Raw genomic sequence first — 25,132 nt, forward strand, 5'->3', positions numbered from 1 at the left:
ACAAAACCTTACAAAACGTATAGTCCTGAACTCAGAAATGCTTGCTTAACAACCCTTTAAACTTTCATGGTGATACACAAAACAGTCAGAATGAATCAAGAGTTCAAAGTGTAAAAAGAGGGGGGAAACAGACTCGTTTTGGACATTTTTTCTGTCAGAGTTCTCATAATCTGTTGAAATTAATTAAAAAATTAGCCATGTTCACAGAGTACCTGTAATCCTATTACTGACCTTGCCCCATACTCTGACCTTCATCTTCACATGTTACCAGATTCTTCCAAGTTACACAGGAAGTGGATTGGACTGTGAAAGACCAACCGAAATGGTGTCTGCATTTTTACAAATTTGTAGGGCAATACAATGTCTGAGAGAGGAGGTCAGGTCTCCTGCTCCCCTGGTGCATTCACTATAGCTGCCCAATTTCCCTGCTTTTTAAAGTTTGATAGAAATATCTGTTGGCTATAGGTACATTGTTAAACTGCAAGCTTTTTTGCCTATTAGTGGATATGTTCATATATGTGCACAACTATACTCCAGAGTAATTGTAATTTTTCAACAAGGGTTTATTCTGAAATGTGTATCTTTCACTTCTGCTGAAGAATACTGTATCTTTCCCTTAATTTCCTGTATCTCCTCATAATTGATATCTACAGAGAATATGGACTATCAATTCCTATTGCCATGAGAGCAAGTGGATTCTTCATGTTCAGAGACTATATATCTCTGAGTACAAAATCGAGGGCATAGTCACAAATGGATAGCCATCACAATCATCCCTGCTGATTTGGTGAGCTACCAAAGACATGTGGCTGGCTGGCTGGCTGCTGGACAGAATACAGATCTATGTGAATCTTGGTTTAATACAACAAGACTTTAGTTTTGTTCCTATGTTCTTTATTTACAGCCATACCACCCTGAACATGCCCAATTTCATCTGATCGGGGAAGCTAAGCAGGATCAGGCCTGGTTAGTACTTGGATGGGAGACCTCTTGGGAATACCAGGTGCCGTAGACTTAGAGGAAGGCAGTTGTAAACCACCTCTGAATACCTCTAACCATAAAAACCCTATGAATATATCCAAAAAGATTCATAAATCTTAATCAACTTGAGGGCATATAACAACAACAACAAATGTTCTTTTTGCCTCTGAAACCACAGAGCTAGATGCTATTTTCTTCAGTAGCAATATCCAGGGAGCCATGCTCTCCAAATATTTATATTCTTAATATAATGCAGAAAACAAAGGAAATCACTTCTTAGAAGGATGAGGATTATGCTTAATGAGACTTTTACTGACATTTATTAACAGTCAATAGCTGCAGACCACAGAGCTACATACACCCATTATTTTTCTGAAAGCCTACATCTGAAATAATCAGATAAAACACAATTACACAGGGCTAACTAGAGCCACAACTTTATTTAAGTTTAAAACAACAAGTACTGCAACAAGCCTAACATGGTCAGGAACCCAACTATTCTACTAATGTAGGAGCTACCATGTAATTATCCCACCTTTTTGTCAGAGCAACCCATACCCAATCCTGAATTGGAGATAGTATATTGTTACCTCATCCTTTCGTGAGTTACTCCCCCCCCCGCGGTCCCACAATTATGGGATGATGAATCAGGTTGATTCCAAAGGGAATCTTTATCCCATCCGTACCCTCAGGCCCATGATACTGAGTGTCAAATCTTAGGAATCCACCTTCAACTGCACACAGTCCTGTTGTTGTGACCAGCATTACTAACTGATGGAAGTACTCATCAGGCGCTAACAGACCCATTCTCCTGTCAAAGTGGCCACTTCTGGATCTGGATTTCTTGCTGGCTCCAGTACCCTCGCCCTGATCTAATACCAACAAATACTAGAGGGGAAAAAGCTGGCAATGGGCTGGTTAACATGCATGCACCAAGTTTTAGGAATTCAAAGAAAACTGATAGGCAAGTACAGCATTCTTGAATTTAAGAAACAAGGCAACAGTGAATGTGTGATTTCATATGCAGCAAAATGAGGGTACGGTGATCTGGATGAAATAATGAAGAGAACAATTGGTAATACTTTATTTTATTTTGTTGATTGTTTCAATTGTGATTTTGTTTAAAAAAATGAGAGGGAAAAATAGAAACAAAAAAAAGAGAAAAGGAAAGAATGGGGAGGCGAACCCCATCAGCTCATATTAACAATATATTTAAACATACTTTATAAGCATGGCAATGTTTTTCCATGGCTTCAAAATTTCCAGAAATTTTACATATCTAATCTCCCCTCAGCCTTCTGTTCTCAAAGCTAAACATGCCCAGTTCTTTCGGTCTCTCCTCATAGGTCTTTGTTTCCAGTCCTCTGATTGTCCTCGTTGCCCTCCTATGAACCTGTTCTACTTTGTCTGCATCGTTCTTGAACTGGACACAGTACGCAAGATGAGGCCTACAATAGCATTTGCCTACAATAGCATTTGCCTTTTTTGTAGCCACATCACACTGTTGGCTCATATTCATCTTGTGATCAACAATAATCCCAAGATCCTTCTCGCATGTAGTATTGCTGAATCAAGTATCCCCCACCTTATAACTGTGCATTTGGTTTCTTTTTCCTAGGTGTAGAACTCTGCACTTATCCCCATTCAATTTCATTCTGCTGTTTTCAGCCCAATGGTCCAGCCTATCAAGATCCCTTTGAATTTTGTTTCTGTATTCCAAGGTATTACTCCCAATACATCTCAACTTATTTTAGCATCTTAGTATGCTAGTATATTTGTATTTTAGTATGTTTAAATTGTTCTATAAGTGGTTTTAATTGTATTTTGCTGTCTTGCTTGTTGTGAACCACCCAGAGAGCTTTGGCTATGGGGCGGTATAGAAATTTAATAAATAAATAAAATAAATAAATAAATTTTGTATCATCTGCAAATTTGATAAGCATTCCCTGCACTCCCTCATCCAAATCATTAATAAAAATGTTGAAGAGCACTGGGCCCAGGACTGAGTCCTGTGGTACCCCACTCAATACCTCCCCCCAGTTTGAAAAGGAACCATTGATAAGCACTCTTTGAGTACGATTCCGTAGCCAGCTGTGGATCCACATGATAGTTTTTCCATCCAGCCCACATTTATCTAGTTTGCTAATCAGAATATTATGGGGCACTCTGTCAAAAGCTTTGCTGAAGGCAAGATATGTTCACATCATTCCCACAGTCTACCAGGGGGGTTACCCAATCAAAAAAGGAGGTAAGATTAGTTGGGCAGGATTTATTCTTGATAAATTAGCCATTTTATAATCTGCTCCAGAATTTTCCAAGGGATTGATGTCAGGCTGACTGGTTTGTAGTTCCCAGGTTCCTCCCTTTTCCCTTTTTTGAAGATAGGGACAACATTAGCCCTCTGTTAATCATTTGGCACTTTACCCATCCTCCACGATTTCTCAAAGATAATAGACAGTGGTTCCAAGAGTTCTTCAGCCAGTTCCTTCAATACTCTTGGATGCAGTTCATTGGGTCCTGGAGATTTGAATTCATTCATAGTGATAAAATGATGAAACTGAGGTTATCATACTTTGGACACATTATGAGAAGCCAGGATTCACTAGAAAAGACAATAATGCTGGGAAAAACAGAAGGGAGTAGAAAAAGAGGAAGGCCAAACAAGAGAGGGATTGATTCCATAAAGAAAGCCACAGACCTGAACTTACAAGATCTGAATGGGGTGGTTCATGACAGATGCTCTTGGAGGTCACTGATTCATAGGGTTGCCATAAGTCGTAATCAACTTGAAGGAACATAACAACAAAAGGTATTCCTTGACCATTTGTCTATCAATCTCAAGCTGCAATCCTTCCCCTTTAACTTCACATTTCCTAGGAAGGTCATGAACCCTCTTTTGGGAGAAGACTGAGCCAAAGTGGGAATTGAGCACTTCTGCCTTCTTTGTCATCTGTTATCATTTTGCCATCCTCATTGAGTAGCTCTACCACAAGTTCTTTTCTCTGCCTTTTACTGTGGATGTACTTGAAGAAAGCTTTTTTGTTGCTTTTGGCATCTCTTGTTAACCTCAGCTCATTCTCGGCTTTAGCCGTCCTGACGCCCCCCTGCCTCCATGGGCTCCTGCTGGGAGGAAGGGAGGGATATAAATCAAATAATAAATAAAATAAATACATAAAAATTCCTTGCTACCTATCTGTACTCTTCCTTTGTGGCCGGGCCTTCTTTCCACTTCCTGTATGTGTCCTTTTTTGTTTTCAGGTCATCTCTAAGCTTTCTATGAAGCCACATTTGCTTCTTCTGCTGTCTGCCCCCTTTTTTCCTTGATGAAATTGTTGGCCATTGTGCCTTTAGAATTTCCTCTTTTAGAAAGTCCCCCCCCCAATCTTGGACTCCTTTGCTCAATGGGTTGCTTGCCATGGAACCTCCATCTGTGTTGGAATTGCTTTTTAATATGTTTTTAAACCTTCTTTTTTAAAAGATAGATGTTTCTAAAGCTTTTTTAAAACATGTTTTAATGATGTTTTGTTTTAATAAGCTTTTGATGGTTGCTTTAATATATTTTAAAGTCTGTTTTTATGATGTGTTGAAGTGTTTTAGTACTTTTGTTTACCACCCTGGGCTCCTACTGGGAGAAAGGGCAGGATATAAATCTAATAAATAAATAAAATAAATAGATAAACCTTGCTTACCATTGTTCTGAGTTTATTAAAATCAGCTTTCCTGAAGTCCAGGTTATGTGCATGGCTACTCTCAGCTTTTGCTTCCTTTAAAATCAAGAACTCAAGTATAGCATGGTCACTTTCCATCAGAGTTCCTGTAACTGCCATTTCATCCACCATGTTATCTTTATTGGTTAGAATCAAGGCAAGGATAGCTGATCCTCCAATTGCTTCCTTCACTTTCTGTAGGAGAAAGTTATCTCCAACACAGGTCAGGAATTTCTTGGAGGGGCCATGTTTGGCAGAATTTGCCTCCCAACAGATATCGGGGTAATTGAAGTCCACCATTACTACTACATCATGCCTCCTCGAAACACTGGCAACTTGCTTTGCAAAGCTTTTATCCTCATCTTCTCCTTGATTGGGTGGTCAGTAGTAGAGTTCAACTACCATTTTCCTTTTATTTGTTGCCCCATTTATTTTAATCCAAGAACTCTCAGTTGAGCTAGCAAACTCATCCTCCTGTATTTCTGTGCAGGGATATATATTTTTAACATATAGCTCAACTCCACCCCCCTTTCTATTCCTTCTGTTCTTTTTGAACAAGTTATATCCTTCAATCGCTGTATTCCAGTCATGGGAATCATCCCACCAAGTTTCAGTTATATCTGTCAAGTCATATTTACTCTCCTGTATTAAGAATTCAAGTTCATCCTATTTGTTTCCCATATTCTTTTGTCAAAGTTGTAGTGTTTTCCATTCAATCAGACTACAGAATACTTCATAATCTGAATGTCTCAGATATACAGTATTTAGGTTATCAAAAGCAGTTATGACCCACTCAGAAATTCAATTTCTCTGTCACTTTCACTGTGTTCTACAAAGGACCATAAGCTCAGATTTCTGTAAGTGCAACTTTATCTGAAATGTGCATTAGGACATATACAGAGAACATACTTGCTTGATTTAGCAATGATTACTTTATGAAGTATATGTGCCTAGAGTATTAATAGACAAATGATGAGGAAAGTAATCATGTGGGTGGTATACTGTATCACAACCACCTGAGCATTGTTCAGAAACCATTTGATGTGTTCATCAGAAAAGGAATTCTTTCTCCATAAATGTGGATAATGACATCTGTTTATTGGCAGCAATGATATAACAAAATATGTGAAGCAATTAATATCAATAGATGATGGACTGTCATAGCTATGTTGGTTATTAAGTATTCATACACAGAAAAAAGCAACTGATTCTTACAATCTATTTGTGGATCTGAGTAGGTGCATACAAAAGAAGTGAGATTAAAAGAATGCATTTTAGGTAAACTTGAAAGAGATTGCTATTGTCCCTAGAAGTAAAAGTAGTGAATGTAGAAAGTGTTTTACAGACAGAATTCATTACTGTTATTGAATCTCAGGGTGTCCCCTCCAGCAATGAAAAGTTATTAGTCTGACAAACGTCAAGCACTAATCTCACACTAACAGGATTTAATTTTATGAATTGTTTTCATAAATATTCCAATGTGTCTTCAGAGAGGTATTTTATATAAGTGTACATTTCTATTTTTGAAGAGGCAGGAAAGTGCATCAGAGTACAAGATGCATAATTCATTGTGATAATGTTATTTACATAGTGAAATGATATTTGATTTACTTAGCATATCTTGAGACTCAAGTATCCAAAACTGCCTGCTGCAATTACAACAAAAATATGTGAACATGTGGGAGATAACTTTAGAAAGAGCAGTCAAAATACTATCCCACAATACATCTCTGCTATCTGAAATAGTAGGCACATCTGACCCACTGGCATGATTTCAAATTTCCTTTGACACTTTACCTAGGAACTTCATTTCAAAAAAAGACAGATATTTGTGCCGATTTTCAAACCTCTCTGTGCCACAGCCAGGGGAAATTGGCAGGAATTCAAACCTAGAAGAAACTCCATCCTGACCTTGGAAGCAGACATTGCATAAGCTGGGGAAAATGATGGCGTCAGGTAGGGCTGTACAGATATTTAAAGGAAGTAACAGATAGAACTAATTCAGAAGCAGCAGGTTCTTTAAGGAAGTGACAAGTCTCTGCTTGGTCAAATGTGATAACTGTCAAATATCACACCTTTAAAAGAAATACAATGTTTGCAGAGGCAGTCGCATTGTTTTTTATTGGGAGGGGGAATACCCCATGCTTTCCCATCCCAGCCAAAGGAAATATATTAGGAATGAAAATCTTGAATAATTGCTACCAGTACTGCAGGTTTTCAGTTGATCTTTTGTTGGTTGGGGTTCTTTATTTACTAAATGTGAAAGCAATTTCAGAACTTGGCCACTGTCCAGTTGTGCACATTCAGGTCCCTCTAATTGTGCTGGATTATGGCCTAAGTATCTAAGAAAACAAATGCAGCATTTCCACAAACTGGCTTAGCTTGAACAAACACTGTCACATACAAAGGAACAAAGAAATCTGCCTTATACCGACTCAGGTCATTTGGTACCATCTAGTTCAGTACTGATGACATGCAGTAGCATTGGCTCTCCATGATTCCGGGCAATAGTCTTTGGAGTTTGGAGACTGGAGTTTTGGACCTTTGCATGTAAAGCATGTGCCCTACTACTGAGCTACAGCCCTGTTTAAAAAGCTATCTCTTAAAAAAATTCTTTTCAATTCACTAATGTATCCACAGCACACCTAGAACATATTCACACCATTCATTGAAAGCACATTCAACTTACATATGAAGCACATGAATCCCACCACAAAATCCTAGAAACTGTAGTTGTTAAGGGTGGTGGGAACTATAACTGTGAGGGGGAAACTATACTTCCCAGGATTCTTTGAGGGAGGTCATGTGCTTTAAATGAGAGTTGAATGTGCTTTAAATTTACTTTATTTATTTGCGGTCATGGACCCAACAATTATCAAAACATTGTACAGACAATTTAGTTAAAATAGAGTTAAAAATAATACAGTAAGTTTTTTTAAAAACAGCGACATTATTTTTACATGATCTGGGTCTACTAAATTTCCAAGCGTTGTAATTGAGCCGTATATACAAATTTAGCCATATTCAAAGTGATTTGTTTGTTTAGTCCGGATAATAAATAGCACAACCTATTCTCAGGAGACATTGAGGATGTATTATCTATACTACTTGATAAAAATTGAGCACGTATAGAATCGTATAAATGGCATTCAAATATCACATGATAAAGCGTTTCAATTTTTTCAGACTCACAAGGACATAGGCGATTTACGTATGGTATTCCTTGGTATCTCCCTATTAAAAGAGAAGAGTGTAATGAGTTGAATCTGGCTTTCGTAAAAGCCAGACGCAGTTTAGGGAGTATAAGAAAATCTAGATATGGGGCATAGTGGAACGTATCAAAGTTTAAATGAAAATATAATGGAGAGCAAGTTTTTGTGGCCATTGAGATATTTTGTTGGAAATCAATATCTTTAAGACGTGTACGAATTTGTTGTTTGGCCATATTAGGGGGTTGTGTAGATAAATAGGCAGTTGATAGCCCTATAGAAGAAAATTTCAACCCCATATTTTTGTTCCAACTTGCCGCGTAAGTGTCACTCCATATTTGATTTATATATCCCGGAGGCTGCTCGTATGATAGTTTGACCCAGTAATTTGAAGCTAACAACCATGCCTGGGATTCAATAGACGAAATGCCAGCTTCCAATCTGAGGGCAGCCGCCGGTGCACATCTTGGCACTCCCAACAGGCGGTGAAGGAAGTTAGAGAGCACTGCTTCAATTGAAGCTTTAAACTCATGAATCCATATTGGGGTTCCGTATAGCAGCTGGGGGATGATTTTTAATTTAAAAACCCTGATAGCTGCTGGAACGTAATTTCCCCCTTTATGAAAGAAGTATCGTAGGAGTTGATTTATTGAAATCCGTGCCTTAGCAATCATGGCTTTTATATGCGCAGCCCAACGTAAGGACGAATGGAAGATTATGCCCAAGTACTTATACTGAGAAACTAAAGCTATTTGATGGCCGTTTACTGTCCAAGTACCTGTAGTTTTCCTTGGAGAGAAGACTAAGATATTTGTTTTAGAAAAATTGATTGTTAAATAATTACGTGTACAGTAGGTCATAAAAGTTCTTAGAAGGCGTTTAAGACCAACCTTGGAAAGGGACAGTAAAACAGCGTCATCAGCATATAATAGAAGAGGGCAGGATAATTCCCCAATCTTGGGGGAATGATAATCACTTGCTGTGCATAACGCATTTAGGTCATTGAGATAGAGTGAAAACAGTGAAGGGGCTAAAATGCATCCCTGCCTTACGCCTTTGGCAATGGGAATTGGAGAAGTTAATCTACCCTCGGGGCCGCAGCGAACCTGCATAGAATTTTGACAATGTAAATTATAGATTAAAAAGAGTAGCCGTTTATCAATTTGGTATTTTTCAAGTTTGCTCCAAAGGTGTTCTCTTGAAATGGAGTCAAATGCTGCCTTTAAATCCACGAATGCCACGTAGAGACCATTTCCTCTAGATTTCCTATATTTTTCCGCAAGAAAACTTAACAACAAGCTATGATCCAAAACTGAACGCCCTATTCTAAACCCAGCCTGTTCATCACCAAGAATGTTTTTTTCTTCCAACCATTTATGTAATTTTGATTTTAAATGGGATGAATAGAGCTTTCCAATTGTAGAGAGTAGACTAATTGGACGGTAATTTGATGGATCCTCTTTTCCTCCTTTTTTATAGATCGGTACCACTATAGCTTTTCGCCATTTGTCTGGAATGTGGCCAGTGTTGTTAATTTTGGTAAAAACATTCGCTAACAACGGGACCCACCAATCTGAAAAATTTTTCAGAAGCTCTGGAGGTATATTATCAGGACCAGGAGCCTTAGCAGGTTTTAAAGCTGCTATTAATTCTCTAATTTCACTGGGGGTAACTGGATCCCATTGGGGTAAATCAGAGAAATCAGGGGGTAAATTGGTGTTATAATACTTGGTACAGTCATTTGTGTAGAGTTCCAAGAAGAACTGTTCCCATTTTTGGGGAGGAATAGTGCATGGATTATAGATTGAGGATTTTAGCGAGTTAGATATAATTTGCCAAAAAGTTTTTGAATCTTGAGATCTAGCCGCCTCAATTAGAGTTTTCCAATCGTCTAGTATGGCGAGCCTTTTCTTTTTGGCCAAGGTCGACTTGTATTTGTTTTTTATAGCATAATATTCTGCCGGTAAAAATTTAGTGTTGCAGTGTCGATACTGTCGATAGATTTCACGTAGTTGGCGTTTTAATTCGAAACACTCATTATCAAACCAAATGGCTTTTGCTCTTACATTCAATTTTGGTTTAATTTTACTTATTTTGGGCAGTAAAATGGAGTTCATGTGTAATATTAATAGTTCATACTCTTTCAGAAGTGTGCATATATTCTCTTCCTTCATTATCTGGTCACGAGTATTTAGAGCCCAGAACGTATTAAAAAAATTTTGCATTTTTATATTTAAAATCGGAGACCATATTGTCTTTTTATGTATTAAGTAAGTGGAATTTAAAATAGGATTATACTCAGCTTTTAATCTATAATTCTCTGAACAATGATGGAAAAAAATAAGGGGTAAATGATCGCTATTATGCTTGTTTCCCACTTTAAAGGTATTAATTGATCTTAATAAATGTTTCGATACAATAACATAATCTATTACACTGCATCCATTTTTTGAAATGAAGGTGAATTCCTGGCTACCAGATATATAGGTAAGACCATTTAGTATCTGGAGATCGTGAATGGCCACTAACCGCGTTAAACATATTCCCCCAAAATTTATTTTTATGTCTTTAGACGTCCTCTCGAGGGAGGGAGTATAGTATTCTATATCTTCTCCACCCCACAAATTGGAAGTGAGGAGAGCTTCGTTGTTGGGCCCAGTTCTTGCATTTAAATCACCCAGAAGAATTAAATTTGCATTTGGATATTTACATTCTAGTTCTGAGAGATATTTTTCAATGTCATTCCAAATCCAACTTGTATAATTCCTTTGATTCGTAGGGGGTATATAGAGATTTATTATCAAGATAGACTCTGTTTGAAAAGTCAAAAGAACTGACATGGCAAAGCTTCCCCTGGCTTGTAATTCTGTATGTTTTGCCATCAGTGCAGTAGAAACAAACACAGCCAGACCGCCTCTCGCTCTACCCTTCTTGTTATCTGGGGGGATGGCAGGGAGGTAATAGGATGAATAGCCATTTAAAAAAGGCGTAAGGTTTAACCAAGTCTCCTGTAATGCAACTATATCATATTTACTAATATAAGCTAACAGTTCCGGATCTTTTTCCTTTGCTTTCCAGCCCGAAATATTCCAGGATAGAAAGGAGATGGATTCATTGGTTTGAAAGAATGTCTTATTGTACACAGAGGATAAAGTTGATATGTCGTCATGATGAGGGACGTGTTTGTTTGTAGACAAAGAATGTCAGTTGGTTTTTTCAGAAAAGAAACTTTCATTACTTGATAGGGATTCCATGTTGTTATCTGTAAAGACATCACTCTGACAGGAAGGAGAACCTAATTCTGCCGGATATAAAAACTTGGCATTATTCCAGTCATCACCTACCATAATTAGTCTATGTTGGGTGTTGATTTTACTAGCTCTGGTTAAGTTGTTTGAAAAGCTCCTCAACTTTGGAGCTGAAGATGTCTTAAGTTCAGATGAGTCTCTTTGCTGCTTTGTCTCAGAGTCAAGTGACTTGAGTTGCTGTATCAGCTTATTCAGTTTGTTAATGAAGATCGTCCTCTCTTGAGCATATAATTCTGTTAATTCTATCTCCTCCGGTTCCAATTCCTTCATGTAGTGTGACAGTTGATTTGTCTCAGTTAAGTGATCCAAAGCTAGTGATGACAATTCCGAAACTGTCTGTAAAGAAGTCTGTCTTTTCCTCCCTTCTATAGTTGTTAGTGGGTCGCAGGTATCAGGAGCATATAAGGCCACCAACGGTCCCGGTGGCGCGATGTTGACGAAATATCTATGTATCCTAATACCTTTATCTTTCATCAAAACCTCCCTTGCACGGAAGATTTGGTTGGCCATATATCGAGAGTGGAAGGTCGCTACCAATCTCCATTCGAGAGGGTTTACTGAGATATTCACCAATGATTTAATATAGTTCATACGTGGTCCTTTGTGAAACATTTTTCCCAAGCACTGGTCCAAAAAAAAGAAACTCGGGAAATTTAAGCTGTTACCTCTTATTGTTTTTTTATAAGATATTACCAGCTTATCAGGTTGTAATGCTAAATTCCAGAATAACGGAGATATATTAAGTGAAGCATATCCATCTTCCAAGCTGGAAGAGGCACGAGTTGTTCCCGAAGTAATTCTTATTTCCTTCGAATTAGCACTAAGGTCGATGTTTGATAAGCTATCCTCTTTGTCAGACATTAATTTAATCTTTCTTGATATATGTTTGGCAGAATTAACATGTCGATCAAGTTTAGTGGAATTCACTTTAGATTGAAAGTCCATTATTTTAAACAAAGGCTTAAAATTAAAATTCTTGGATTTGGTGACTTTCAGATTTTTAAGATTTTTTGATTTTTTAGTTTCCTTGTTCTTCTTACGTGATTGAGTTTTTTTCTTTAACTGGGTCTTTTCTTTCTTATCAGGGACGCAAACGGGTTTGTTTGTATGTCCTGAGTTTATATTCTCATCAAATTTGTGCTCATCCTTGTTATTGCATCGCCTGGGGACCATTTCTTGCACCAAAGTGGTGAGAAGATTATTTGTTTCTAGGATGTAATTTTTAAGGAGTTGTATTTCTTGTATTAGTGGATTCTGCCATTTTAAATATACTTCTTCCGGAATGAGATTTGTCAATTCTACTTCTGTATTTTTAAGGGGTGAATCTTGCTCAGAGTGCAGCTGATAAGAATCGATGGTCAAAATTTCTGAAGGAGGTCCCTCATAAAACGAGTTTAGGGAGGAATTAAAGCCTGCATCTTTTAATTCCTCAGCAAGACTTTTGGCTGTGTAGTTTTTCTTCGTATTGTTAACCATAGCAAGGTGTTCCAATGACCATTCATGGGTTAATTTCGGCGTTGAGGATGCAGTATGGTTTGGCTGTGGCTTAAAGGGCACATGTGGCAGATTTGATACTGTAGGAAAGAAGCTTGTGATCTTTAATTGTACACCAGATGAGATAGTGTCATCATTTAAAAATATTCCCGCATCCTGGTTCATTTTGGCTTTATAAGCCATTTATAATATTAAGTGTATAATTCCACTGTAACATCCACCTTCTCTTTCGTGTAAAACAGAGATATATATCGTTCTAAAGTTACTGGTTGCTCTTATCTGCTGCTAGGGTGACAATTGCAGCAAATACACGTTATATCCGTGCCTTGACCTTGGTACTTCTTAGAAGTTCACTTTTTATTTCCTTGCTTTGAGATTGACGGAAGCAGTCAGACAGGCAACTCCCTCGCTTTAAATGTATTCTGTGGATATTATACAGCCACGAGAGTGGATTTTTCACATTCTGCAATGTTAAATCGAAAATATCCCCCATGCCATTCTGATGCTTCCCATAAGCTCATTTCAAAACAAAACCTTACAAATCGTATCCTCCTGAACTCAGAAACACTTGTTTAACAGCCCTCTAAATTTTCACGGTGATACACAAAACAGTCAGAAAGAAGAGAGAATTCAAACTCTAAAAAGAGAGAGAGAAATCCAGAGCCCTTTTGGACTTTTTTCAGTCAGAGTTCTCATAATCTGTTGCAATTCATTAAAAATCAGCCATGCTCACAGAGTACCTGTAATCCTGTTACTGATCTTGCCCCATACTCTGACCTTCATCTTCTGTAGTTTAAAAGTTAAAAACATGCCTGACTGATTTTTAATTAATTTAATAAATTTTGCCTTGAACTCAATAATAGTGTCAGGCATGCTCAGTAAGAACCAACTGTCAGTGTTCTAAATGCCAGACTTCCAGCTGCTGGGCTTGCCTAATCAGGGGGCCACACCCACACCACACTTTGATTTCACTTGAGACAGTCATGGCTTCCCCCAGAGAATCCTGGGAAGTGTAGTTTGTGAAGGGTGCTGAGAGGAGACTCCTATTCCACTGAAAGTGCTCCAGTTGCCACACTGGTTTAGCAGTCAGCCACTCTGACTGAAGGTCTGTGAGGGAAATAGGGCATCTCCTAGCAACTCTCAGCACCCTTCACTAACTACATTTCCCAGGATTCTTTGAGAGAAGCCATGACTGTCTAAAGAGAAATAAAGGCCTGGTGTGGATGTGGCCAGGGACAGCTTTGCTTTAAATTTGGGTGGGAGGCTACATGTGTCTGCTGTAGAATAAAAAGGTAGGGGAAACACTGAAAAGAAATGATACTGTTCACAGTGTTTTCCTTTTGGAAAGTAAAGGGGCTTTCCCTCTGTCCAGTGCCCAGCCACTGTGCCCAATCTCCTCCCATCCCCCTCTTCCTATCCTCCCTGCTCCTCCCCCATGTCAGTGTTGGACTATGACCTGGGAGACCAGGGTTCAATTCCCCAGACAGCCATGAAGCTCACTGGGTGACCTTGGGCTAGTCACTGCCTATCAGCCTCAGAGGAAGGCAATAGTAAAACCACCTCTGAATACCATTTACCATGAAAACCTTATTCATAGGCTCGCCATAAGTTAGTATTGACTTGAAGGCAGTCCATTTCCATTTTCAAACATGATTGCACAGAAATAAATCCCATTGAACTAAAAAAGTATGCAACTGATCAAACCCACCCTCCCTTCTCCTCCTCCTATCCCCTCCCTCATGCCCCTCCCCTTTCCTTTGCCCCTCCCTACCCATCCCATCCCCTTCAAATCCCCTCCTTCCCCTTCCCCCTCCTTCTCCTCCCCTTCCTCCTCCCCATGGTCAGTTTTACCTATCTTAAGCATGATTGCACAGGAGTAAATACCATTGAACTATATAAGCATGCAAATGATCAAACCTGCCCTCCCCTCTACCTTTCTTTTCCCCCTGCAATCCATTCATCCCCCCTCCCCCTCCTCCTCCCCCCAGGTCAGTTTTACCTATGCTAACCATGATTGCATACGAGTAAATCCCACTGAACTCAATAAGCATGCAAATGATCAGACCTGTTTCCCCTCCTTCCCCTCTCCTCCCTTCTCCATATGCTCAGATGCACATGTTACCAATTCTTCCAAGCTTCTCAGCAAGTGGATTGGACTGTGAAAGACCAGCCCAAATGGTGTTTGCATATTGACCAATTTGTAGGGCAGTACAATATCTCAGAGAGGAGGTCAGGTCTCCTGCTCCCCTGGTGCATTCACTATAGCTGCCCAATTTCCCTGCTTTTTAAAGTTTGATAGAAATATCAGTTGGCTATAGGTACATTCTTAAACTACAAGGTGTTTTGCCTATTAGTGAATACTTAATAAACTTTGCCTCCATGTAAATCATTTTAATTAATTTTTTTAAAATGGAAATCAGCTACAAAGTTTACTGAGTAACTATGGGCTGCTCACCATCTCTCAGCCTAATCTGCCTCTCAGAGTGAAAACAACAGAGGGAGACCATGACCACCCCAAGGAAGAAGAGTACATTTAAAATGTAGAGTAAACAATAATTTGTAAATAATAATTTACAACCATTGTGTGAAATCAGATACATATCAAGACATAGTATGAAGAAATATTTATGTGAATGTCAAAGAGGTTTATTATTTACACAGCAGAAAAGAAGGGCATTTATATTGTTATATTGTTGTCAGCGGTCTGCTCATTTGAACTTCTCACCAGCCTATAATCCCCTGACGAAGGCCTGAAAATCAACAGGCTGAAACGCATTGGATTTTTACAAACAATAAATTTCTACTTTTCTAGCATCTTGGTTTCTGCCCCTCTTTTGCCCTGGTTTGGATGCTAGCCACTTTCCGTTGTCACTTATTATTTGCACAACCTGCCCCTCAGAGTGAAAACAACAGGGGAGGGACCATGACCACCCCAAGGAAGATGGGCACACTGAAAATGTAGAGGAAATATTAATGTACAACCAGAGTGTGAAATCAGATACTTATCGTGACATAGTTTGAATAAATATTTATATCAGCATGCAAATCAAAGATGTTTTATATTTTCTCAACCTGTAAAGATATTTATAGTGCAATCCTATGCATATTTCCTCAGAAGCAAGTCCCAATGGAATGGTTCTTACTCAAACAGGGAAACATGCACAGAACTGCAACCTCAAGTGATAAGGAACTTCACTCACCCAACCCAAAATTCAGAATCATGCACTTTAAGCTGTTTTGCAACTGTTTCATAGGTGTTTATGGTTATTGGATTTTAAATGGATTTATTTCTTGTTGTTAGCTGCCTTGGTTTCCAACCCTACCTCACAGGGTTGTTGGAAAGGTTCCATATGTGCACACAATGGAGATGTAAAATGCATACACCCTATGTAATAGTTTATTATCAAAACTAGTTGATTACTGCAGAACATTTAAAAATAAAATAAAATCAGTATTAGTTTCCTACCAAATAAAAACAATGACACCTAGGTAAACCCTGTCTAATTGCTTTACAAAAATAAGATTGGAGGACGAGAGAAAGATTTACAACACAAACACAATCCTTTGCTGTTCACTCAAAAGGCCCATTGATTTACAGCACAATCCTAATGATATCTACTCAAAAGTAAATCCAGTTGAATTCAATGGGGTTTACTCGTGGTATGTGGGATTAGCACTGCAGCTTTATTTCCAGAAAAGTGAGTATAGGATTAAAGCTTCATATTGGGAAGGTTTTCAAAACAGGCTATGAGTTAAACAAACTGCTCTCTTCAACAGCCCAGGAAAATTTAACAGGCTGCATGCACACTTCTTTTAAATTTCTGTTCAAAAATTATTTGAAAGATAAAATGTATAATATGCTATTTTTGCAAGTAATATAAAAAATCCTGTACGTCAAAAGGGACTTTTGCTACTGCTGAAAGCTATAAACCAGGAAAATACAACAGTTTTCTGGCCTTGCAATGGGTTCTAGCGATTGCCCGGAGGTCAACAAATCTCTTGTCAATTACAACCCTGAATTCACTTATTGGCTAAAAACCTGAAAGATTAGAGCAGCCAGCTAAGAGCTTATTTAATAGAATTTGGGGGTGGCTGATGTTTTGGTATATATATCTTGAACCAGACCATCTAGAAACTTTTTGTTAAAAAAAATGAAAGCTGGGAGTCCAGGGATTGGGGTGACTCACCCAGAGAGACCCAGAGAGGACCCCAAAAATCCAGAGTCTTTGGGCAAAAACTGGAGATCTGGCAGCCCTAATTGAACAGTCCTTCGAACAAAGGAAGGGAACAGCCCTGCCCTCCTTTTCCTGGCCAGCCTGAAATTCTAATTGCTCAACAGCAAGAAAAAAAGTTGAAAGCCTTGTCTTCAAATGAGCTCTACCACATTTCAGACTGCAACTTTAATTACTTTTTAAGAAAATGTTTTATGGCTTTTTAAAGGGTCCCTTAGTCCTCATTTGCATTCATTTAGATTTTTCAAATAGTTATGGCAATTGGGGATCCAATTCATTGCCTGCCTCATCTTGCATTATTCTCATTTCATTTAGCACTTCAATCTTTGTAGTTCTAAATTTATTGTCAATGTGTGTTGGAGGGGAGAGGTAGAGGTAGACCTGCTCCCATTCATGGAATTCTTTGCACTCTTTCCTTTTCAGAATGTTAACTTGATAATAAATAAATAAATAATTGCTTGTTCAGGAAAGTATATTTTAATGTATAGTTAAGCATGTTTCAATAAAACAACAAAAATAATATAACATTTGCATTTTCCTTTTATCTACCTATGCAAAGTACAGCAAACCAAGAAGTCAAGATATATACATAGACCCACTATTTGCTACTTAAGGTTTAAGAAATAAATTAACTTAATCATACAGATTAAACTTATTAATTGATTACAGTTAGCACTATCTGATAAATTAGCACTGTATAAATACTCTTATATTTCAAAACATTCCAAGACCATCTTTTGATTGGGGAAGCAATGGATTCTTTCTGCATTATTCCATATAATTTGTTAGAGCATGTTGCTGGATGGCAATTTGAAAATGTTTCTTCCCTATAGTATTGGTTTAAATTATGCATTATTTTATATCGGGAGACAGCTTGAACAAATATTTTGACTATTAGCCCAGACACAGCCTGGTTCTTTGTGTTTTGGCCCATTGGATAGCAACAGCTGTATTAGTGACAGTGTAATAGATGCAAAAAGCTGTAGAAAAATGCCCAAAGGAGCAAAAGTTAATGTGTTGAAATTTTTTGGAGGAAACAATGTTTTTTAAAGTAAATGAAAGGTAAAATGTCATTATGAATTGAAGAGGCCAAGTGCTTCACAAGACAGAATACGTTGTTTTCCTAAACCAATGAGAGATGTGAGAAGAAAAACTGGATATTCAAGGAAGGAAAGAAGAATAAGCATAAGCATAAGCAAGGTGAAGACAAACCATTGAGTCACAAGAAATGAGCAAAATGAGTGGGAGAGCGTAATTGGAAACACACTTTTGTAACTGCTAAACATAAGGGGATGGTTCTAAATAGTTTTCCATATACAGGAAGCCTTCTTCTTCTTCTTCTTCTTCTTCTGACAGACAGACAGACAGACAGACAGATAATTCCCTGATTTCTAATAATGACAAACTACATCAAATATATGCAAGGCCAGCATTAGGTTTAATGGAGACCTAGACAAGATGCTTTCCAACCACTCTACCCACAACACCCCCCTTCCATTATCCTTATGCACAGGCCCAGCAAGCTTACCACAGGGATGATGGGATGAACAGCAGCAACATTGCATGCTGTAGCAGATATGAGTGGAAACTGGCAGTCAGACATTAAAAAGGGAAGCAAGTGCCAAGCAAAGTCACTGCTGCAGCCACCACCATCCATGTCTCTACAATGCTTCTGGGTCCTACATCAGTCTCAGAGGCATTCTGGCAAAATTAAGTGGCAACCTTCTCTTCAAAACTCTGGGCCCTAAAAAAAACTTTAAAAAATAAAAATGGATGCCGGCATCAGTCTTTTAAAAACCATATAGTTAAAACTCAAATCTAACTGTAACTTGAATACATAGTCTCTTGGCTTTGTCCACAGCTCTCCTTCAAAGGATTCTTTTAAAACTCCATAGGGTAGATTTAACACATTTAACATTTCTCCCTCCACCCCACAAAAAAACCTTTCCCGATGAGAGGAGAAAGAATTCTAAAGCTGGTGATACCCAACAATAGTCATACTGAGAGTGCTCTGAGTATGAGTAACATTGGATAACACCCTTAATTTTTAATTCAAGATTCCCACTGGATCATTGGAGAGTTCTGAGTTCATTATCAATATGAAAAGCAGCTGTGAGAGAGGAATTGTACAGAGATCAGAGAAAGAACTGTGGGTAGAGGGAGTCCTATCTGCCATCATTTAGCCCCCACAGAAAGTTCATTAATACTGCTGTAGCTGAAACTGGGGGCCCATCCATACCTAACCGCAACATCCTCATTTTCCATATTCAGTTGGTGGCCTTGAGATCCATACATGTCCTGTTTGTGGTCGAATTATTGTGAAAACCCAATTATCAAGCATCCATATGTTATAAACAATACGCCCCAGTCCCTTTTAGGGATTCTGGTAGCTTGGATCCGCTCCCAATACTCACCCAATAGAGCTCAAGAACGAACGAAACAAGATGGAGGATAGAGTATATTTATTTCTAACATGTGCACGTGGAGAAGGGCCAAGCCAGTTCTGACAAACTCTGCTGTGCTGGCCTTTTTATAAGCTTTATTTTACTAATTATTCATGCATCAATTTCATCACATCTACATCATAACTACATCATTAATCCATGCCCATTTCCTCCTGGTAACCATATTAGGAGATTGTTTTTCACACTTGTTATGTTCATATTGACCTTGTACATGTGCAACATAGTTTGCAACATAGTCTAATACTTTCTTCGACACAGGTGCATTTGCAACTAAAAGCCTGTGAGAATACAGTTATCTATTTTGCAGACACAGCTTTAAACAAACAATGATTCTACAATTCAGCAAATTAGCATTTCTCTTTACACACACACAAGTAAATTAACCGTCAGCATTTTAGCACAAGCAATGTGATTCTCAATACATTTCTACTATGAATTCAAAACAGTAAAACAGGCCTAATACTTCTTTTTATTTTGACTATGCAAAGAAAGCTTAATTAAACAAAATATGTTATTAATTCAAACAGTCAAACAAACAGAATTCAGTGTCACACATACATGTGGGCTTTTCCCCCCCTAAATTGTGTTAGCCCTAAATCCATCCCTTTTCAGTGATTGGTCCATAACAGTCATTTGCTTTTCGTGTGGTTTTCTGGAAGAGCGCAGAAACGTATACCTTTTTTTAAAAAATCCCCATGCATACACAGGTTTGTGTATGTGCTATTGGGTGTGAAGGAGACAGGGGGCTTGGCATATGACAGAGGAACAACCATGGACCACCTATTGCAGGAAAGTCTGCAGTATTGCATCTGAATGCATGGGCATTAATGCAATTGATTATTGATACAGGAAAGCATATCGGTTTTTCAGTGGTATTTCTAATGCAGATTAGTGAATGTGAAAATCTGTACTAGCTTTCTGTGAAGCTGACTGTAGGGTATGAGATAGATAGATAGATAGATAGATAGACAGACAGACAGACAGACAGACAGACAGACACATACATACATACATACATACATACATACATACATACATACATACATCATTTTGTGAGTTTTTCTGTAACTCTTTTCTTTCATAAACCTGTTTACTTGGAAGGTGTTAACTTTATAGAGATGTAAATGGTTGAGTACTCCTGTTGCTGGAGATATTACTTCTGTCTATCATAGATGCAACCTGTCCAATCGAATTTCTCATCTGTCACACAGATGCAAGCTGAAGCTTATCCAGGATACTGTGGTTATCTGTCTTACAGTTAAAGGGTGAATAATAACATTGGGAAATGATTTGTGTAGATTACTTGGTTTTAATGATAAATCTGAAGGACTGTGCATCTCAAGGAGTATCACAAGCTTCCAAAAAGTCAAGAGTTTAACACAATCTTCTTAGAAAGAAATATGTACTGTAATTGTCAATAGGTATGTCAAAAGATGTAGTGGATCTCCATGGTTTAACTTACAGTGTGGGACATAGAAGATAACATGCAGCAATGCAATCAGCAGGATACATAAGTATGAAATCTGTTCTGCTGTATTGGTTTTATGGATGACTTTCTGCATATTAATACAAAAAAAAAAAACCCCACTCCCAAGGCATGTAATTATTTTACACATAGGAACTAAATATAATTTCAGGAGTTGCATCTTTTATCAGTATACAGAATTTGGGGCCTACAAATGATGGTGATGACTACAATCAGTCCTCAGATTTTGTGTGGCAAAACCAAGTTTGCACTGTTAAAATTCTGGACCTCTGTTAAGAAAATGTGTGGTATATTAGAGTGCCCTCAAAATGCTCACACACACACACACGTTGGTGGGTTTTTGTGGAGTGGCAGAGCCACTACTACATCCAATGGCAGCTGTAGCAGAGGTGGGAGAACAGGGCAATTAGGCTCAATCCTGTGCCAGTTCAAGGCTGGTGCAGCAATCAGGTCCCGAGTGGGCCTGATGCCATTATGAGACAATAGCAAGACCAGCTCAGGATCCAGCAGATCCCAGACCAGCTCAGACCCACTCTGCCCTCAAAACACCCTGGAAAGTTTCAAGGCTTTCCACTGTCCCCTACCAGTGGAGATAATGCCAGAAGGTATCCTTCCCACCTGCATGTTTTGAGGCCATCAGGATGCTGGCCAATTGCGCTTGGCAGATGCTCATATCTACATTCATGGATCATCTAGTGATCTCTGTTGACAACACTGATTCTAACCCTGTTTGAGCCAAACAACACCATGTTATCTCACCAAAACCCACAATATCAACCTAACAATATAACTGTTAATATTAGCAAGTGTGCATAACTATAAAATAACAAAAACATGATGCACTAAGACTGTGGCATCAGACTTCACATGAAGAAGGGACAGCACTTCCTGATGTTTGTGTCCCTTGTACTGTTCTTCAGTTGGTACTCATTTCTGATTTATTTCTGACTGCTTAACTTCAGCTAATGGAGTACATGGATGTAACTTCCAATTAACCAGTCATCTTTAGCAACAAACCATTTAGCAGCAAACCATTTAACTGAGCACCAACAATATTGGTTAGACAGAATGGTAAGGATCTTAAATTTAATGTTTGGAAATTAAGTATTCTTTTCTTGCATGTTAAGTGTGCAACTCTCTGGGAAATGTTTCTGAAATACAGCTGTTTGTGGTTACGTAAGGTCTCAAATGGTGCCTCTAGCTAGGATACTTTTCAATGCTAGAAGAGCATTGTCAGAATAACAGATTCCTTGACAACACTAGGCAATTTGTAATCTAGTTAATACCATGTATTTTCAAGCATCAACTTTGTTAGGTCTGTATTTTCTGTCATGTTACATTATTATTATTATTATTATTATTATTATTATTATTATTATTATTATTATTATATTAATAACAACAACAACAACAATAATAATAATAATAATAATAATAATAATAATAATAATAATAATAATAATAATAATAATATTTTGAATACCTATGCCAGTATTAGAATTCCATATTAATCAACACTGACACTTCCAGCACTTTCATCTAGCAAAAGATAGTGCCTTTATTGATGACCCCAATTTTGGAAAGTGTAGTACACTTATTGATTAGAAAGAATTTGAAAAATACAGGTAGAAGCCTAGGAAGCAGACTTATACTGAGTCAGACAATTGGTCCATCTAGCTCAGTTTTATCTACACTGACTGGCAGCAGCTATCCAGGGTTTAAGGAAGGAACCTTTTCCTAGTCCTACCTGGAGACACCAGGGGTTGAATCTAGGTCCTTACTTTGCCACTGAGCTATGACCCTTCTGCAGTTCCCAGAATTCCCATCAGCAATGCAGGCTGTAAGAATGCTCTAAAGCCTTCAGTGCAAAGTAAAAAAACCTAGAGATAGCCCACAGCTTCTTTCAGCTACTGATTTCCCTTCATTCTGCCACCCACATTTCACAAGTTGGGAATTGGGAGAAATGTAGGAAAGTGGGAAAGAAATTGGCAGATGAGAAAATTGTTCCACAAGATGTAATGATGACTACAAAGTTGTATGACTTTAAAAGAAGATCAGACTTTTTCATGGAGGATACGTCTGTCAGTGGCTACTACCCATGATGGCTATGTCTGTCTCCGCTATTGGCAGCAGTATGCCTCTGAATACCACTTGATGGGAATCACAAGTGGTGAGAGCACTGTTGCTCTTGGGTCCTACTTGCTGGCTTCTCATAAGCATCTGCTTGTTCCCTGTGAGAACTGGGGGTTTATGTTGTAATCTGCATTCACAACATCTCATGAAAGGAGGCCTATAAATGAATAAATTTATATCTCCTGGTTGAATGTGCAGTGGATTTGCTGAAAGCATTTTTTTTAAAATAATTTGATGGAATGGTAAAATATTAATCTACATTCTGTTAAGGACAAAATATGGTGTCCATCTGGGTCAAAGTTTCTGATGCTGGCAACTGAACTTGATACGGAAACATTTTGGATTGCATGCATTTTCATTTCATTTGCTGGCATACTAAAATCTGGACAATACTGGAATATTTGTCAGGGATGTGTGTGCAGATCATCTTTCTTCAAACTATGTGTGACCAAATTTCATTCTTGTTTCTTCCAGTTTAACAATTCTGTTATTTAGCTCAAAGATTTAAGATGCAATCCAATGCATAATTATTTGGGAATAATTTTAATTTATATAGGAGTAAACATGGATAGAACATTGTTGTATGTAAAAAACTAGATTTACTACTCTCTAGCACTCCATTCTTGTAATTTAATGTAAGCGCTGGAGTTAATTTTGATATTATTCATGTGATATATTTGCACAAAGTGCAATGTATTTTCTCCAAGGTCAAAAGAGGAGACTCAAAATAATTCACTTGATGAAGTCAATTATCAGCATATTTTGAGAATGCAAGCTAATTTTCAAGTCACTTATGAATCTACATTGGGGTTATTCATGGAAGCCACACTGTGATGATTTGCCATATGGTTGGTCTTCATGGTTTCTTTCATGTTCTAAAAGTTTCCTTTGAGAGCTGTCAAACTACTGCTAAGTATAAGAGCACCAAAAGAAAAGGAAAAACTGAACATCAACTCCGGGATGTAAAATTATTCCAGAATTTGTTTTTCCCTACTTGATCTGACTTGTTGGCTGCTATGAACATAGAGAAGATGTCTGCCAACATGAAACCCATGCAGCTACAAACTTTGAATCTGACTTTCTAGTGTAGAACTGGCCACCCTGCCCATAGCTCAGAGAGACCTTGTTGTTTGAGATGGAGTAAGAAGCCCTCTTCTTATATGTCTTCCTGTCCAGCAGCATCCAACAATTTGTTTTTTTAAAAAAAGATATGTGATTTTGATTGTGTGTGTGTGTGTGTATAATTGTTGTAAACCACTTTTTTATGAAATTGCAGTATACAAATATATCTATAAATAAAATTAAAATGCCCAGTCTGGGTCAGTCCAGAATCAGTCCAAGCCCAGAAGGGTCTTCACTGAAAAGCTGCCACCATTGTAGTTCAGTGGTTCACCTCTTGGTGGAGATGCACACAGATCCAGCAGCTCCCTGACAAGGACTGAGGGAAGGAAGTAATTACACACTGAGCATCATGGGGAGTTGTTGGGATTTCCCTAAGGTGCTGCCTTGTGGCCAGCATGGCAGGGTAGCACTTGATCTCTAGTCAATCACATCACTGCTACTATCAGGTGGTAGAGGTGGCGGGGTGAGTTGGCAGAGAGGTTGGCGCAGTGCAAACACATTGGCAGAAGCACCAGATTGACTCTCCTGGTGCATTTGCACTGTGCCAACCATGCTGCCACTTTGCCCCTCCCCCTCACAGCAATGATGTGATCAAGCAGTGGGTCAGGTGAGTGACAGTGCCCACCATACCATCTGCTATTAGTGCTGCCCATGTTGGAAAGTCCCTAGAAGAATCGAGTTTGTTTTGAAAGTCCCTAGAAGAATCCCTTGAGAGGCAGAGTGGAAATTAGCAACTCAAGGGTACTTGGGGCAGCAACTACTCTCTAAAACACTCCTTTTAAGGGTGTGGCTTTGAAGAGATAGAACTGGGGCAGATTATTTTGTGCCCAGATCATATCCAGGGTGGAATTTCCATGGATAAGGGCAGGACCTTAGAGTGTGCTATCCCTTTTTATGTGCAGATTTATGGTCCACCACCAGACATTCAGAGTTGAGTTGAATATCCTGCAGATACGCAGTACACTTGTGGCCTGCTATAAATCCACTCCCCTGTC

At 38.4% G+C, this 25,132-nt stretch overlaps 1 pseudogene; it reads left to right on the top strand.

The window, feature by feature from the left end:
• Positions 1–896: 896 nt before the first annotated feature.
• On the top strand, positions 897–1,015 carry LOC133389802 (5S ribosomal RNA; annotated as a pseudogene).
• The last annotated feature ends 24,117 nt before the right edge of the window (positions 1,016–25,132 follow it).

The sequence above is a fragment of the Rhineura floridana genome, chromosome 7 (assembly GCF_030035675.1).
Source record: "Rhineura floridana isolate rRhiFlo1 chromosome 7, rRhiFlo1.hap2, whole genome shotgun sequence".
Taxonomy (NCBI): Eukaryota; Metazoa; Chordata; class Lepidosauria; order Squamata; family Rhineuridae; genus Rhineura; species Rhineura floridana.